This window comes from Enhydra lutris, unplaced genomic scaffold, assembly GCF_002288905.1.
Source record: "Enhydra lutris kenyoni isolate GAN:26980312 unplaced genomic scaffold, ASM228890v2 scaffoldscaffold22, whole genome shotgun sequence".
Classification (NCBI taxonomy): Eukaryota; Metazoa; Chordata; class Mammalia; order Carnivora; family Mustelidae; genus Enhydra; species Enhydra lutris.
Window position 1 is genome coordinate 39,371,323 of NW_019154106.1, and position 18,198 is coordinate 39,389,520.

The 18,198-nt window shown below is 45.6% G+C and overlaps 1 protein-coding gene across 3 annotated transcripts in view; it reads right to left on the bottom strand.

Moving 5' to 3' along the window:
- LOC111149686 (neural EGFL like 1) overlaps nucleotides 1-18,198 on the bottom strand; it is an 836,166-nt gene that overhangs the window by 750,901 nt on the left and 67,067 nt on the right. The window lies entirely within an intron of this gene.

Sequence of the window (18,198 nt, forward strand, 5' to 3'; positions counted from 1 at the left end):
GAAAGAATCCGGTGTTTAAAGCAGGTCCCAAATGCCACTCAGCAGGCTCCAGCAGGACTTTTCCCCATTGACTCGGTTTCTCTTCCTGAGGCGTAGAGGGAAACCTGTCCTTGCTTTGTACCCAGCGGAGACTGACTAGTGTTAATAATGCCAGACAATTCCACTTTTGATTAAACAATCCGTGATCTTTAAGGGTGCCTGGGATTTCTCTGTAAACATGGAGTGGATGACTCCACTCCTGAAATATTAAAGCGGAGGTCAATTCAGCAGGCTTAGGGAACTGGGAGTCCAACTAATCACGCTCCTGGCCAGGAATCACTTTCTTCAAGTTCTGCATAATGAGACATTCATCATTTCATACTCCAACCCTCCCCACCACACCCCAATCATGATAAACTAGGTGTTCTCGCTATCGCACACCTCACCCTCTCAAATCAGAAACTCAACCACCAACAGAGCAGAATTAAAACTTCAGAGGATGACAAATGAATACCAAAGGAAATGTTTGGTTCCTCCTCCCATGCCCTGACCCCATCCATCCTCTGCAGAAATACTTTGTTTTTCAAACTCCTGGAGAAATAGCCAAGACCTTCAAAATCTCTGTGGCCCAAGCAACATCACAGACTATGGGGACCTTGAAGAACCTTGTCCTGAAGAGTGGTTTCTAATGGAAAAACAATCCTCAAGTTCTTGACCTTGGGCCTCAGTCTTCTCATCTCCAAAATGGGGGTGGGGTAGAGGAGGAGAGGGGAACCAGGGGACTTCTCAGGGCCTCTCCATCCTTGTGTAATTCCTCAAGCTGCTGTTGGAAGGACCAGCTTCCATCTGTAAAAGTCTAGGCTATGCAAGGCAGGGAGCAACGCTGGTCCTCTATCTTGGAGGCACCTAACCCAGGTGAAGGACTCTACTCACAGAAAACCCACCTAAGACATTTGCTTTTCTATCCAAAGGAAGTCCTTCACCACTTCACTGTTAAGTGGCAGGCTTTTAGTTTTTGTCAAGGGTGGAGCTAAGTGCCACTCAGGGAATGCTTCAACATCTTCTACTAAATCCCAGACAAAGACTTTGCAGGGTAATATTCAAGACCTATTAAATGTATGAAGTAATCGCTTTGTCAAATAGAGATCATTAGCAAATGTTTGTTAACATTTTTATACTGCTGGGTACAAATCCTAATAAATTCCACGTAAAATTTAGTGCCATGGACATATACACGTGTACGTGGCTCTTGAGGTTTACATGTTTACTTTTGCCCTTTTTGCTGTTTCCTTCTTTATTTGTCTATTAGGAATTAACTGATGGGCAGTGTTGGCCCAGAGAGTTCATCAGAGGTTTTGAAGCAGGAGCCCAATGCAAAGGGACAATGATCAGTCAGCCATGATATTCAGAGCTCTTTCCTCCAGCAGGCACATCAGTGATGAGTGTCCTCACCTCTCACTCCATTCTCTTGGATATCACTCCAGCTCCATGACCAATGACACTCAAGTATATACCTACCACCCCCAATCTCTTCTTTAGCAGACACGTTCAATATCCTTACTATCTCACATGAAGGTCTAGTAAGCATTTCATATTGTATATGCTGAGGACAAAACCCTTGTTCTCCCCTCTCCCCTAGCCCTCTATTTTCTCCTGGAGCTCACAATCTTAGTAAATGGCAGCACCCAGATCAAGCCAAAAAGACCAGACTTGTCCTTCAACCTTCCTTTTCTTCTACTCTCCAGATCCAATCCAAGAGCAAATCATGAGGACACCCAGGTCTGGAAATCTGTCCGCTTCCCCCCAACTCCACTCAAACTCCTCTCCAAGCTGCATCTCTCACTGGGGCACCTCCAACAGCCTAACTGGTCTCCCTGCTTCCATATTGCCTTGCTTTCTCCATTCTCCACGGCAGTCCAAGAGCTCATTTTAACACCTAAGTCAGCATCCTTGAATTCTCTTGCTAAAAACCCTCCATGGCTTCCCTGTCCTCCCAGGATAAAAATCCAGGCTTTTTAGCATGGCCCACAAGGTCACATACCAAATGACTTTCCTAAGTCTCCCAATTCCACACTCTTCTTCCACACCCAAGCCCACTCCTGCTTCAGGGACTTTGTACTACTCTTCCCTTGGCCCACAGAGCTCTTTCCCACTCTCCCCATGCCTGGCTCCATCAGCTCCAATGGCAAATGCAACTCCTGGTCACTCCCTCCAAAGCAGGCTCTCCAGAAATACTGAATACACCACTCTGGTTCTTTTCTCCATACCACTTAATTATTGTAATCTTTCTTTGTATTACTGGTTTCATGTTTGTTCTGTTTTTTACTGTATTTCCTTTCTTTCCCCTCTAGACTACAAGCTCCATAAGGACAGGCAGATTTATTCATTCACTGTTGTATCTGCAGTTCTCAATGCCTGGCATTAAACAGGCATCCAATAAAGACACCTGGATTTATTTTCCATTTATTTTTATCACGTATGCTGTTATTTCAAAGAACCACAAATATTACGGTCAGAAAAGAACAGGATACCTTTCAGAAAAGGAGAAAATAAATGGTTACATGTCACATGTCCGTGGTTTTAAGTTTAAAGAAAAGCATGTTCAGGGCCAATTCAGCCCCTCCTGTTTATAGGACACCCCATCTAACAGTCTAATCCAATACAACCACACTGCTAATCACCCCACCCCTCTACAAAACTGTGTATTTCTTCTGCCGACTTCTCATTTCTCTTTGTGAATGACTGACACATTGAAATAAAGAGACCCCATTAGCACTCACCAGAGTGAAACGTAAAAAACATCTATTTTCATACATGGAGACTTTATGAGCATTCTCATTTTCAGAAAAGCTCTTTCAAGTAAATGCTTACCATAACTCAGCTGCCAAAAGAATACCAGAAAGTAATTTCACTTCTTACAACATAGAGGCAAGAACAGTGAACCAGGTTTCAAGGGACTGAAGACTACCAAGTTTGACAGATAACTAGCTATATGACCTTGGATAAGACACTTTACCTCTCTGAGCCTCACACTCCATATCTGAAACTAGACATGATTGGAGATTATGGGGCTCAAGTTCTCTCCAGGACTCAAGAGTTCATTTCTGTTTATCGCCATACCCTGCTGCTAGCCACCCAGCAAAGGACAAGACTGAAGCTATTTTCTACCTACAAAACACCTCAATTCTACAATTCTCTTCTGCTGATTTTCCAAATCAACATAAATGTAAACTTATCAATTACTGGAACCAGTGATGGGTCACCTACTTTTCTCTTTCCGGGAGTTAAACGAGCTACCTATGAAAGCCAATTAATGAGAATCTATAGTAACTATTGTACTGCTGTATGCAACCATTATGATGTGCTTTCTATATTACTGGAGAATATTCAATTCTGCTAGAGAGAACAAGAGAAACAAGCAGGATGAATAAAGCTCATAGGAAGTGTTAAATATAGATAGCAAGTTAGAAACCTGTAAAACGTGTTCAACATAGATCCAGTAAATGAAACCTAAATGTGTTGAACACAGATAAAAAGGACTGAATGAGCATGTTACCTAGGAATGGAATGGGGTGGAAGAACCAAGTCATAATGTACAAATCACAACACCTTCAAAATGACAGCTAGATCATCCCTAAATCGGATACCTATCTTGGACACTCATTCCATTCCCATTCTGGCCCCACGTGTACTCTGCCTGAGAAATGCTTATCAAACCCATCACTACTCACCAGACTGACAGGCACCTGCTGCTGGGACCAGGAGTACTTGCCATCCCCAAGAGTGGAAATGCACTGGCACCAGGCACCTCCCATCTGCTGAACTCCATCTTTTTAGAACCTCCGCTCCAGTCCATGTAACCTCTGCATCAGCAAAGAAGCTGATGGGGCAAAGAGTGAACACGTGAACAATGCAAAACCCAGGAATCCAGTAGGGTGGCCCATCCTTTCCATAGCATGGACCCTATCCTACTCCATTTCTTTCCCTTGCTTCCTCCTGGACATTTTGGATTTATTTAATAAGCCGCATGATAGGGGCGCCTGGGTGGCTCAGTGGGTTAAAGCCTTTGCTTTCAGCTCAGGTCATGATCCCAGGGTCCTGGGATCGAGCCCCACATCGGGCTCTCTGCTCAGCGGGGAGCCTGCTTCCACCTCTCTCTCTCTCTCTCTCTGCCTATTTGTGATCTCTGTCAAATAAATAAATAAAATCTTTTAAAAAATAATAATAAGCCGCATGATTCAAGCATCTGAATTCGGTTGGTGAAGTGGTTTTGTGACCTCTGGAGGAACCACCACCACTTATAGTGAACCATTTTACATTAAAAAAGTTGTCCTTCCAAACATCCATAAGTTTTACGTGATCTAGTTAAGAAGTGCTAAATCAGCAGCAAGGGTTAAGTGCTTTTTCTTTCCTAGGATGAAATGGCTCTACCTAGTCATTTTTAAAGACCAAAAATGCTAACATGATGATTAAGCATCAGTTAAAAAAAAAAAAAGTACTGGATGAAGGGAGGGGATTGAAGAAATTAAATGAGGCTATTCACAGACTCTTCTCTGCCTGTTACAGAAGCAGCTTCATTGCCCTTTTGCCTGATGATAGGATGAGGATTTTCATTACCAAACATACCTGTGTTTCCTCTGTGCCAGGCACTGTGCTTGCTGGGCACCAAGGAGAAACAGTTCCTGACCTTGAGAATAGCTGCTGTCTATCCTATCCCACCTGGGGAGGACAGGTAAAGAAGGGCAATGCACAAACGAAGGAGGGGGCAGTGGAGGCTGGGAAGGACATGGTGGAAGACAGAGCTTTGAACCAGCGGCAAAAAAAAAAAAAAAAAAAAAAAAAAAAAAAAAAAAAAGACGTATAAGCATTTATCAGGCAGGAGAGAGAGGGAGAAGAGGGCACTCACTGCGGGACTGCTGTGCAGATGTGAACACCCATGTGTTTTCCATTATCTTAGCATTTTTCTTTCTCTGCAAGCATCCCTCTCTCCAGAAGTCCAGCAGGACCGAAGCTACTCTGAGTAATATCAGAGGAAACTCCCCACCGATTGACAAGCAGAAGGGGCAAAAGCAGCAGCAGCCAGAAACATGGCAAAAGAAACACCTGGGCAGCCCACCTCAGCCTTGACCGATGGAGAATTTGGGGGACATCTCAGTAATAACACCATGTTTAAACAGAGAACCTCACATATGGCAGAATCCAGATGGAGACTTGGCACATCCTTCTAGCCTAAGTCCCATGTAAGTTCATGGTAAGATTGACCCCAAAGGTAAAGCAACACTTGTCAATTTGAAATAGGAGGTCGCTTTTCATTGAGGAGTACAGAGCAAGTTCGCCAATTCAGAACACGCCACTGTCCATGGGGCAACTCCGGCTGCGGAGGGGGAGAGGGAAGAGGCATATTTTCCATCATTTCCAGCCCTTCTTTAAGAAGGTCTAAGGTTATCAATCCAAGGAGCTTTCAAAGAAGTAGAAATCACGAGCAGAAAGTAGTAGGGATGCTAGGAGACTCCTGGTTAACGTGTAAAGGATTTCTACCTTCACTAGCAAACACACAATGACATCCCATTAAACCTCCATTAGCTCCAGAAGCAGACTCACGCATAAATGTGTGTACAGTTTATTGTGGCGCCACGTAAAGGGCTAACTGCTTTGCACATACCACTTAGAGTAACCCGAGGAGTAGCTACTGTTTTTTTTCCTCCTTTATAAGTGAGAAAACTAAAGTTTACCGATTTTCTAAAAGACACTGGGATAAGCCAAGAGGAGAGTCTAACCTGGCAGGCCGGTTTCTCAAACTACACTCCTCACTCTGCTACATCTGTTACAGAGGTGTGTGAGCTCCACACTTGGTTCACGTGGAATAGGGACAAATCCTCATCATACATCCAGCGCTGGACACTTTGTACTTAGGTAATATTTATCCGCAAACTATTTATACAATCCCTGAGCTAAATATCATTTCCCCCATTTTGCAGGTGAAGAAACAGAGGCACAGAAGTTTTACAGCTTTACACAGCAAGTCAATGGAGATAAAGGTGGCGTCTTGCCCCAGCACAGTCCACCATGATACTCCATGGCATTCGCCTGGCGCCCTTGCCTATGTGGCCATCCTCCTTCCCTTTCCTGTTCTCACCCCTCCTCACTCCTGTACTCCAGCCACACAAGCCTCCTTTTTCTTCCCAGGGCCGTGTTCCTCCACACGTAACATTCTTTTTTTTTTTTATTTTTTTTATTTGACAGATAGAGATCACAAGTAGGCAGAGAGGCAGGCAGAGTGAGAGAGAAGAGGAAGCAGGCTCCCTGCCGAGCAGAGAGCCCGATGCGGGGCTCGATCCCAGGACCCTGGGATCATGACCTGAGCCGAAGGCAGAGGCTTTAACCCACTGAGCCACCCAGGCGCCCCCACACGTAACATTCTTACATTTCCCTCTCCGTTTACTCTTCTTTGGGTACCAGCTTAATTGTCAATTCTTCAGGCTAGCTTTCTCTGACCACCCCAAGCCGGCTCAGATTCCCTATACTAGGTGTTCACTGTATTTATCATAACCACCAAGGCTTTATGTGTAATCATTTTATTGCGTATAATCATTTCATTAGTGGCCAGCATGCCCACCGGACTGTAAATCCCATGAGGAATGGTTTACCAATATATTCTCCACACTCTACAGAGTGCCCGGCACAGAGATGATTAATGGAACAGACGTTTGAGGCTCTATCTTGACTCTAAAATCTAAAGCACAGTGTAACAGAGGAGGTTTACCAAAGACACTCAACGAGAACCCCAACCTGTTGAAAAAAGTACATCAAAATAACGAGCTGCCTAAGGAATAATAAAGCTACCTGAGCATCCCTGACTCCTCCACTGGGGGACTCCACCTAAGAATTCTATGACACACTGTATTACTATATGGCTCCATTAAAAGATTCTGGTATCTCCATAATTTTACTTATTAAATAGGCATGTTTAGGCAGTTCAAGTTCTTATAAACCTTTAAAAGTTTCAGTAAGGACAATCAAGGCACCCACCTGTCACTAAGAAATTAGCATACCAAGAGCCCTTCTCCTCCAGCACAACCCGCCACTGATCCAGTCTCCTCTTGGGTCCACATCCCTCCAGCCCCATCTCAGTTGGGCACCTCAGAGTAAAGAGATGTAAAGCATGAACCCCATCTGTAACTGAGTCACAGGACCAGGAAACAAGAACTGATGAAAAGATGTTCATGGGATTAAGACTACCTTGTATAAGGTTCAAGCTTCCATTTACCAGATGCTTAAGTGGTAGGGATATGACACACAGCATGTGGACAATAATATCATGTCATGTATTTGAAAAGGGCTAAGAGTAGATCTTGAAAGTTCTCATCACAAGAAAAAATTTCTAACGATGGCAATGGGTGTTAACTTCTTGTCTCATAATTTTGCAAAATATACATACATCATTCTGTTGTACACCTGAAACTAGGTTATCAATCATAGCTCAATAAACTTAGAGGAATAAAAAAAAAAAGATGGCACTGTATACCAAAGAAGTTATCGACCAACAGTTAAATCAGACTATATATACTCAATGGAAAATTATATAGAACAAGCATATCAGAAGTATTAGAACATAGGAAGCATCTAGGCAATGATGCCCAAGATGTACACATGTACAGCATATAAGTGTACATTAAGATCTAGTTTTAGTGACATATGGTCCAGAGATAGGACTGACCACTGGCCATCAAGAGCTCCCATCAATAATTGGGAGCTGATGTAAAATTTCTTCCACAGATCTTGATTTTCCAAATCAGAGAATTATCTTTAAGAAAATGTATGCTAAAGTGTTAGAATATATTATAAAAACAGATGAGAAATAATCAGGGCAAGCCACAAAAGAAAATAAGCACCAATCACCTTGCTTCTAATCACATAATTGTGTCTCTTAAATCAATGAGGACATCAGATGCTCCCTGCAGCCAATCTTAACCAGGTCTGACTTCCTATGGAATACCGTGCCCCTCCTCAATAAAGAAGGCTGGTCAGCTCCCCAGGATAGCCCACTGGGGCACTGCAGCACAAAGCCCCTGCCCATGATAACTCAAGAGGAGGTCTATTTTGGCAGTAATTGAGAGCACAACCTCTTTGGGTAGCATTTTAATCCACACTCAGATAAACCTAAAGGCATGCCCCCATACTGCATGAAGCTACAGGCACAAAAGGTCGGCAAGTATAAGCAAAAACACTGTTCCCACCATGGGATGCTCTCCAGGGTCTTGCAAAAGACAAGAGGGCAGTCCTTGCCCCTACTCTCCAGTATCTACCCATTCATCTACTTATTTCCTCACCCACTACCTTTAAAACTTTGGGCACTCCTCTGAACACAAAACTAAGACCTCTTCTATTCACGAGGGGCTAAGAGTCCAGGATGAAAGACACAAACATAGATGAAGGGGTGTGGTTTAGTTCAGAGCCATAAGCGGGCATGCTCAGGAGGCATCACAGGGCCAAAATAACCTGAACAGGACAAAAGTGCCTCCTCAGAGACTTGATCCTACCATTAAGGGGCAGTGTAGGATCCCAACTGGCTGGTTCAGATTCCAGCTTTCCCACTTAGCAGACAGGTTAACTTCTCCAAGGTCCTCTCTGTGCCTCAGATTCTTCATCTGTAAAATGGGAATAAGATTGCGTCTACCCCCTGGGGCAAATATGAAGATTCGATGAATACAGACTAAGTTCTTCCAACAGTACATGCCACATAAGATACACACAATTTCTGGTCTATGTGGAACACAGCAGAGGCTGGCTTTGGGTCCTGGAGGGCTGGAAGAAAAAACGACACCAGCAACCACACCACGAGAGACATCTTGCTGCAGGTGGTCACGGCTGTGGCCCAGGAGGAAGGCAACGGGGAGGTGAGCAGGGGTTGCCAGCCATGGTTGGAGGCAGTCCATGGCCAGTTCACTCTTTTCTTAGATTGAAAACCGGTCATCGTCTCTGGGGCTCCCAGCTACTCCAATCTAGGTCCAGCAAGCCAATACCCAGAACACGGGAGTTCTTGCTATGTGCTAGACATCAAGCTGAATACTTAACCTAACTTTGGCCAAGAAGCCTCGTGAGGTCACTAGTGGTGATGCTACCTCCATTTTATGAGTTACAAATACAAAGAGTTAAGTTTCCTACTAAGTAGTGTAGCTGGAATTCAAGCCCTGGTCTTGGGCCAACTACAATGCACCCCTGCCTTGCCTTGCCATCTTCCAGTCTTGGCCCTGCTGGTGTTGGAATGCCACTCCACCACGTACCTTCTGGAAGAGCCTGGTTAACTCCACTTCCTTCATCCTGGAGTGTTCTCGCCTAGGACACAGTGGTAATACCACCCACCCCACATGGTTCAGCAGAAATAAAGATACATGGTACTTGCCCAGTATAGAGTACTTGCTTCCTAAGTACTTCCAGAACTCCCTCGAGGACTTTTCCACAAAGATTTGCAAAGGCACCCCGGAGAGCTACACACTCAAGTCAGAGCTTCAACAGGGGCCAATGTGTTCACACACAGGATCACAGCCCACAGTCCTCACAACCCACTGAGTGGACACTAACAGCCTCACTTTAGAGAGGCTGCCTTGGACTCCCAGAAAAGGGACCTGTCCAAGATCCTACCTTCAACAAGAGGCAAATATGTGCTTTCTGAGTCCATTTCTGCAGTTTTGTTTTTTGTTTTGTTTTTCTGTACAGCTTCCCTAATGACAACATAATCAAGACAAGAAAATTCTTCCTCCAAGACCCTAAACTCCTCCATATATTGAGTTTCATCTCTAGCCTGGTTATGAAGTTTGAAGCAGTAAGCTGACCCAGTTATAATTAGTTCCCTTTTGTGCACAGTCCTAATTCTTGGGCATAAAAGACTTTTTAAATGCTGTACTGGCCTTGACCTTGCCGTATCTTCTCAAATTCAACAGTAAACAGTAGGGCATCGTGTTTAACAGCTATGCTCTCTAATTTACGATTATTCGTTATAAATCATTTTTACATGTTGCTCCAAATGCAGTTTTTCAAGAATAAAAATCTGCCTGCATTGAAATGCACAGTGATTTTAATATGCAAACCTCCTACAGAGATGATGTCTCATTTTAATTATTGTTTCGGTTTAATGGGTTTTCATTAAATTAGAGGATGGAGCAATTACTAGGGTGAACAGCTAATGTTTGAAAGGTAAGCTCCCGTGGCTCTGTGGGCAAAAAGACAGTTGTGGCAGTGAGAAGCAGAAAGCAATACTCCTCTGGATAAGCTTGTGTGCAGCCGGACAGAAAACCCCACTGGCTACTTCTTGCCCAGCCTCAAAACAGAGTTGGCTTCCCCTAGTGGGGATATGCAAACAGCTCTAAGCATGAATTCACGTTGGGGTATCTTCATACAACTTTTTTTTTAATTTTTTTTAAAGATTTTTTATTTGTTTATTTGACAGGGAGAGAGCACAAGTAAGCAGAGCAGCAGGCAGAGGGAAAGAGAGAGAAGCAGGCTCTCTGCTCAGCAGGGAGCCTGATGCAGGGCTCGATCCCAGAACCCTGGAATCATGACCTGAGCCAAAGGCAGACGCTTAACCAACTAAGCCACCCAGGCGCCCCTTCATACAACTTTTTATCAGGAATCTGGGTTCCCCATCATCACACTAGAAGGAGCTCCAGGAGTACACAGCCTGCAAAGCTCGATGACAACCACAGGAGAATACTCCTGATGAGATGTTCTCCTCTCCCATGTAAGGAACAGTTGGTTTAGTGGATTAATATCCAGCTTCAACACAGGCTGTAGTGACCACCATCCTGTTGATTAACAAACTGTCAGAGGCTCAACAAGAAAGGACTGTCTTGGCCTGGACATTACCTCATCCCAGAAACTGCACGGACTTGGTATTTGGGGACCAATGGGACAGCATTACTGCAGACAGAGTGAGGGAAAGAATGAGAAGAGGAGAATGAGGGGAGGTAGAGAAGTAAATTTCCTTTACTGGGGTCCCAGTGGTCAAAGGGGAGGGGCATGACTTAATACTGGAAAGGACGGGGACTCAGCCTGATACAAGTCTGCACCTGGCGAAGGCAAGGAGGCTTGAAAAGATTCAAACATGCGGTTTTGTTTTTTTCCAAATGAGCTGAAGGAGAGAGGGCAGCTAGCTACAGGGGTCCTTCCAGAAGTAATTGGCCTATTACATTAAGGCAGGCCTGGTCACTATGTTTGCAAAGGAAGGAACATGGGCCCATCTCGCTAGGCTATGGGAAAGAGGAAGAAAAAAAATATTTTCCACAACATTCTAAAAGAGGAAGAAATCATAAAGCAGCTTTAGTCCCAAGTAAATCAGCAGGAACTAAGAGATGACTAATGTGCCCTCATCTGCACAGCAACCCCCAAGCCTCCACCCCCACCCCTCTTCCCACCTCACCTCCCACCCCCTTCCCATCCCACCAGCTTGAATCAGGCCACCTGTCAGGGTGGCCATTTATGCTGGCCAGGGCTACTAGAGAAGGTTCTTTGCTCCATTATTACAAGTGCCCTGAATATTTCTGACAGGGGTAAGAATTTGGAACTCAATATGATGCTTTATTCCCCCTCCCCTCCGCTCCTTTATTTCCACCGTCCAAATAAGCACACCGTCAGCTCTTAGATCACGTGAATTAATCTAAGTACATGCCTTGTTAACTCATTAGTTCCAGAGTCACTGCTGGGGAGGTCTCCCTTGGCATTTTTCCATCTGCGTCGGCCACAGGGTATCTGTCTCTGCTTCAGGGTTCCTGGGGAAACCACACAACCATTGGCCTTTCGACCCTGCGCTGAGCAGGAACAGTGAAGCTCTATGGACACCTTGAACTCCAGATTTTGCACAGAAGCTCCAAGAAAGGGGTGTGGCTTCTTGCCATGCTTTTTTGAAACCTGACCTCCTCTTTGGAGATTTTATTCCGAGCATATTCAACATTAATGTCACCTTTGAAGTGAATCACTGAAAACGCTTACTCCTGAACTCCTAACGGCTCTCTGGCTCCAAGATCCTTCGCGGCCGATTTCCCGCTACCATCTTCCCCAGCAAGATCTGCAACTAAGGGCTAAAATTACAATCCCCATTTCCAGAAGCTTTTCTCAAGAAACGAAAAGGTCGATTTGGGGGAAAATTGGTCTTTTGTCATTGCTGCAAATACCCTGGCTCCTGCGTGTCCTAGGGTGACCCACCTGAGCTGCCAGTGGTCAGTCAGTGATTCCTTCCGGGTTGTAAATAGCACCTTCGTAGTAATTTACTCAAAGGGGGCTTCATCGGGCTTCTGGAGAATTTCTCGTATTCTGGCATGGTCTCACTTGCCCAACAGATATCCTTTTTGGCTCCCCGAACTACTCCTTCCTAGAATGGTGGTTAGCTCCTCCCCATGCAAGCACCCGTGGGCCACAGGTGGGCTGAGTGCCAGAGCACAGGAGGCACGTGGAGCTCCGCAGCCCAACATCTCCCACCTGCAGCTCCAGCCGCCTTCTCCACACCGATTCAAATGCCAATCCAAATCCTCTCTCGTGGCCCCTACCCCATTCCTGCACTGGCACGAGGCTCTACAGCCCCAGCTGAATGGGAATTTCCCTTCCTACTCCAAAATTCAAATATGTACTGTGGGGCATGTTCTCTGTGGCCTGTGGCAGGTTCTGTACCACAGGGATTAAGACACACACAGAGTCAGGAGGGAGCCATCCAGCCAGTGTTTTTAGCTGTCTGGACCCGCCCCACTTATTTGCCCACATCTCACAATCTGCATCTTGCCAAACCCAATGGTCAGTTCTCAGTCCTCAGCCCCACGGACCTCTCCACAACCTAACAGTTGTCCCCTCCCTCCTCTGAGGCACTGTAGTTTTCCTACAACTGCTGGGGCCATCTTGAAGCATCTTCATTCCCTCTGCTGCCTCCTCTCTAGTTATATAGTCATTTGCCTTGTGTGCCAAGATATGGAAAGATTGGAAAACACTGCCCCGTGTTGTGGTAGAATTTGAGATCAGCCAACTTGGAATGTGCCGTCAGTCCTGACACTAGTATCTAAGTGACAGGTCATTTAATCCCTCTGCAATTCTGTTTCTCTCCCATTAAATGGTAATATAGTCATGATACTTATATCACAGAAGCGACATGACAAATACATGCCATCATCTCCATGAACAGTTTTAAAATGTTTGTCGCTGTCACTGTCTTCTTGAGTGCCAGGGGTCAGGCGCCACCATGTGAGTCACACCCATGCAGAGGCTACACTGGGAGGGCTTCCTCTGACCAGCTTCCTCCAGGAGCTGACAAGCTAGCAGTGTGAACAGGTGGACAGAATCCAGTATAATGAAAATAACTCCCGAGTGAATAAATATCCCGCACTGAATCCATGAATACTTTGGACTAGAGATGGGAGGCCATGAGCACAAGGATGGCAGGGGTGGATAGGTGTCTCCGGATACATCAGTGAGCAAGTGAGGAAAAACTAAGGCCCCTGTCAGCAGAGGAAGCCAAAGGAACAACAGTTGGCCTTTTCTTCCCCCCCAGTGAGGTCAATACATCTTTTTTTAAAAATGTCCCACAATGTAACCAACTCACAATGTAACCAATGGCTTCTTTCTTCAATTCTTTGTTGCTGTCCCACAATACCTATAGGTACACTTTTAAATGGGCTTTTCTGGCTTCTAGTTCCCCAAATCCTCCTACCACTGGTACCAAACAATCCAGACCCCGTATTCTATTTTTTAAAAGTGAGATAAATGAAAAAGCAACACCACAATATTTTGATCAACCACAGAGTAATAACGTGAGCATGATAAATGCAAAGATGCCTGTCAGTGTTTCTATTTATGTGTAACTACTGATGGAGCCCTCCCCTTAATTATGCTCTTCTTCACTCTGCCTAAGAGTCTGTCAGTGTGAGGCCGGGGGTAACTGAGCCCGGGAGCCCCAACCGGCAGAAATACATGCCACACACCCTGTCATTCCATGCAACTTTCCCAAATGAATTATTGGAGAGATTTAAGAATTCTTCAAAAATGTCACAATAATAACTATTTTATCTTTGTTATGCCATAATTATGATTTGGAGCTTTGCTTTTCTTATTTCATCCAGGCACACACCACAACTCATGAATAAAATATGACAAGTTTGATAGCAGCCATTGGAGAGGGTTCATCCGTACCAGCTGACGTGTGTCGAGTACAAAGAGCTTTTGTATTCCGACAGCCTTTGTTTCTGGGACGGGCTTTTATCTCAAAGAAGGACCACATGCGTTTCTCCCACCTCACCAGTCCCCCTCCCATCACCCCACAGTTCCTGCCTTCAGCACAACACCTGAAACCGTGTTTACTTTGTCTTTTAATGAGGACATTTCTAAACAATTAGGCAACAAATCACAAAACCAAAGGGCGCTCTGCTCACCATGAAACTGACTTGAAACAACACATCAAACAATTGACTCCAAGAGACGCAATGGGAATCACAAACCATCGCATCAAGTATGTGACTTTTACATCTTGGAAATCATTCACATCACTGCACCCAATGGCAAGATATTTAAAGCACCCACAAAGTTCTCCTTCAAGAGGTTTCCACTCCCCAGCAGAGGCTGCGGGTCCCTTCAAAGTTCAGGCTCTGGCATGTCTTTCAAAGAAATAAATGTGAAAAGGAAGGGAAAGGAACGGGTGGTTCTGCAAAACCATCAGCATTTATCATATGGCCCAAGGGATGTCAGACTTCAAGTTTCAAGGTTTCATTTTTTAAAACAAATCTCTGAGCATCTTGTTCTATCACACTTATAAAACCAGCCTGCTTCCAAGTTCCCCTCCAAATGCAATTTTTCCCCCAGAGTTTGTTTCAAAATATGTAAGTGCAAAAAGACATTTTAAAGTAGCTGCTTGCCTAGAATTTGAAGGACGAAGATTTAGACCTCCAAGACGGAGCAATGTGCCAATCTCCCAAAGTCGTGGGCTTGTCTGTGGAGCTTGACAAACAAAGCCAAGATTAAGCTGAGGCTGCAAAACATTTCTCACACTCCTCCAGAAAGTCAACCCCGGTACCATCAGGCAAACCAGAATGCAAAGGCTTAAGCATATGTTGTTTTCTTGTGTGTACTGGGCAAAAATGCACAGTGAGAATGAAGTTTGGGAAATGGTGGGTCTACGTTGTTTTTAACTGTACCCAGGTGCTCCCAACACCAGGCAATCCTCACCGGTGCCCCCTTTCACCCCCTTGAACCAGCCAAAGCCTGGGTGAATGGCTACTTGTTTGCAGCAGGGATCTCTGAGGGGGTGAGTTTCGTCACGCTGTCGTGTTGCAATGAACTGTGCCTTGCCACCCGCTGATACTTCATGACATCGGGCAACCCAAAGATGGTGAGGTGCGGGGGAAAACTAAAATTCTTCCTCCACCACCCTCTCCAGGCCCCACACTTCCAAAGTGCATGCCAGACATGCCTGCAGTCTGTACAGCAAGACAAGACTGAATATTTGGCAGCTAAATAAGGCGGCAGCTTGAACACTCGTGAAAAAGAGCTAACTTTTATTTCCACAAGACAACACACAATCTCAGTGTTTGGAGCTCTGAGAGGCTGACCATTCGGAGATGCTGGGCGGAGCCTCCCTTCCTTCAGACCTGATATCTGGAAGAGGCCAAATGAGGCCAGGAATACAGCAGCAGCAGGTAAACCTATAACAGACACTGTCAAATGGGATTAGACCTCAAAAAGCAGGTTTAGTGGGAAAAAAAGGAAGGGAAATAAAAGATTCCCAAGCATATGTCAGTATTAATGACAAATCTTGATTTTTAACTCACAGGACCTCAAAGGGCAAATCTCCAGGTCCTGCTTGAGAGCCAGCAGCTGACTTCTGTCACCATGGGCCCTAGTGGGTCACTCCCTCTCTCCTCCACAGGCCGGGCACTGCCTTCCACACTCCGTTCGCCTTCCTCTCGCACCCAGGACTCCAGGGCAAAGTACAACATACTTCCCATCGACTCTTCCAGATAAAGTCTAGGGACTCATGGTCTGGGACATGAGACGAACCTGCATTTGAGCCAACTCCGATGTGCACCCAAATGTTTCTGGGGCTCTCCAATAACAACTTTAACAGGAGCCAATCAGCAGCCTCCCAGGCACAGCGTGAGCAGCAGAGAACTGGCCACACTCGTCATGTCAACCAAAAGGATGAGTCAAACACCCTTGAGAACATTACAACCACATGCACCCAAGCCTAAAACTTTCACTGGTGGTATAGAAAATGCTGGCATTTCTCAATTCAAGTGTTAAGCCCCATTTTCATACGTGGAAGAGGGCATGGTGGCTGCTGAGTGGAGACCCAGAGGCTACAACTACGAGCAAGCTCTCTCCTCACCCCACACTACCCAGCCACGCTCTGTTCTGAGACTTCTATTTGGCAACCGAGGAAGAAAAAAGAAGAGACTGTTGTTGTTGTTGTCATTGTTATGATGGCAGCCTGAAGGGAGAGAATGAGGACTGCTCCCTCCTCTCCAGGCCTTTGCGCAGGCTTTGAGCTTCTATGTCTAGAGAGCAAAGATCTCATAAGAGGTGGGGTTTTCTTGAGAGATTTTTGTGGATTCTGGGGAAAGCAAGGATACCTGGGGGCCATGAGACAAGTGTAAAGTAACTCAAATAAGAGTCTTTCTTCTACTTTAAGAGAGGAACATTCTGCTCCTCCAAGGGTATAGGTCCCAGGCCAAAGCAGGGAGAAGAGCTCCATCCTCAAGCAGAGCAAAGACCTCCTGGATCCGTGAAGACTGGCATCTCTGGGTCCATCAAGGACAGCATGGACAGAAGTAGTGACTCATAAGGGGTTCTGTCAGGCCTGGCAAAGACAAACCTCCCAGCAGATTCCAGAACTGACCACAGTAGAGACAAAGGAACAACTTGCCCAATGGTGGATGAAGCTATCAGTCTGACTGGTGAGGTGCCATAGAAGGGACCCCAGAAAGACTTGGGGTTCCTGAGATTTTGCACATAAAAGCTAAAGGTTCTTCTTGGGCAGAATGGAACAAGAGCAGGGGCTTCATGGTCATTAGCAATATTGTGGTTACATTCATATTCACACCTCGTGAACCCTCCTAACATCTGAATCTCCCTTAAAACAAGCCATCACTGGAGGGAGGAGTCAAGATGGCGGAGAAGTAGCAGGCTGAGACTACTTCAGGTAGCGGGAGATCAGCTAGATAGCTTATCTAAACATTGCAAACACCTACAAATCCAACGGGAGATCGAAGAGAAGAAGAACAGCAACTCTAGAAACAGAAAATCAACCACTTTCTGAAAGGTAGGACTGGCGGAGAAGTGAATCCAAAGCGACGGGAAGATAGACCGCGGGGGGAGGGGCCGGCTCCCGGCAAGCGGCGGAGCAACGGAGCACAAAATCGGGACTTTTAAAAGTCTGTTCCGCTGAGGGACATCGCTCCAGAGGCTTAACCGGGGTGAAGCCCACGCAGGGTCAGCGTGGCCTCAGGTCCCGCAGGGTCACAGAAGGATCGGGGGTGTCTGAGTGTCGCAGAGCTTACAGGTATTAGAACAGGGAAGCCGGCTACAGAGACAGAGCCGAGGAGTAAGCTCTAAGCTCGGGGTTACCTTGAACCGGTCGCAGGCTCGGTCAGCTCGGAGCGCGGCCGGAGGCAGGGTGACGGGAGTAAATCGGCGCTGTTCTCTGAGGGCGCACTGAGGAGGGGGCCCCGGGCTCTCGGCTCCTCCGGGCCGGAGACCGGGAGGCCGCCATTTTCATTCCCGCCCTCTGGAACTCTACAGAAAGCGCTCAGGGAACAAAAGCTCCCGAAAGCAAACCCGAGCGGATTACTCAGCCCGGCCCCTGGTAAGGGCGGTGCAACTCCGCCTGGGGCAAAGACACTTGAGAATCACTACAACAGGCCCCTCCCCCAGAAGATCAACAAGAAGCCCAGCCAGGACCAGGTTCACCTACCAAGGAGTACAGTTTCAATACCAAGGAGAGCAGCGGAATTCCAAAGGAAGAGAAAGCAAAGCACGGAACTCATGGCTTTCTCCCCATGATTCTTTAGCCTTGCAGTTAATTTAATTTTTTTTCTTTTTCTTTTTTTTTTCAATTTATTTTTCTTCTTCTGCTAAATTTTTTTAACTTTTACCCTTTTCTTTTCTAATGTTTTTTAACTAGTTTATCTAACATATATATATATATTTTTTTTTCCTTTTTATATTTTTTTTCTTTATTGGTTTTCTTTTTTT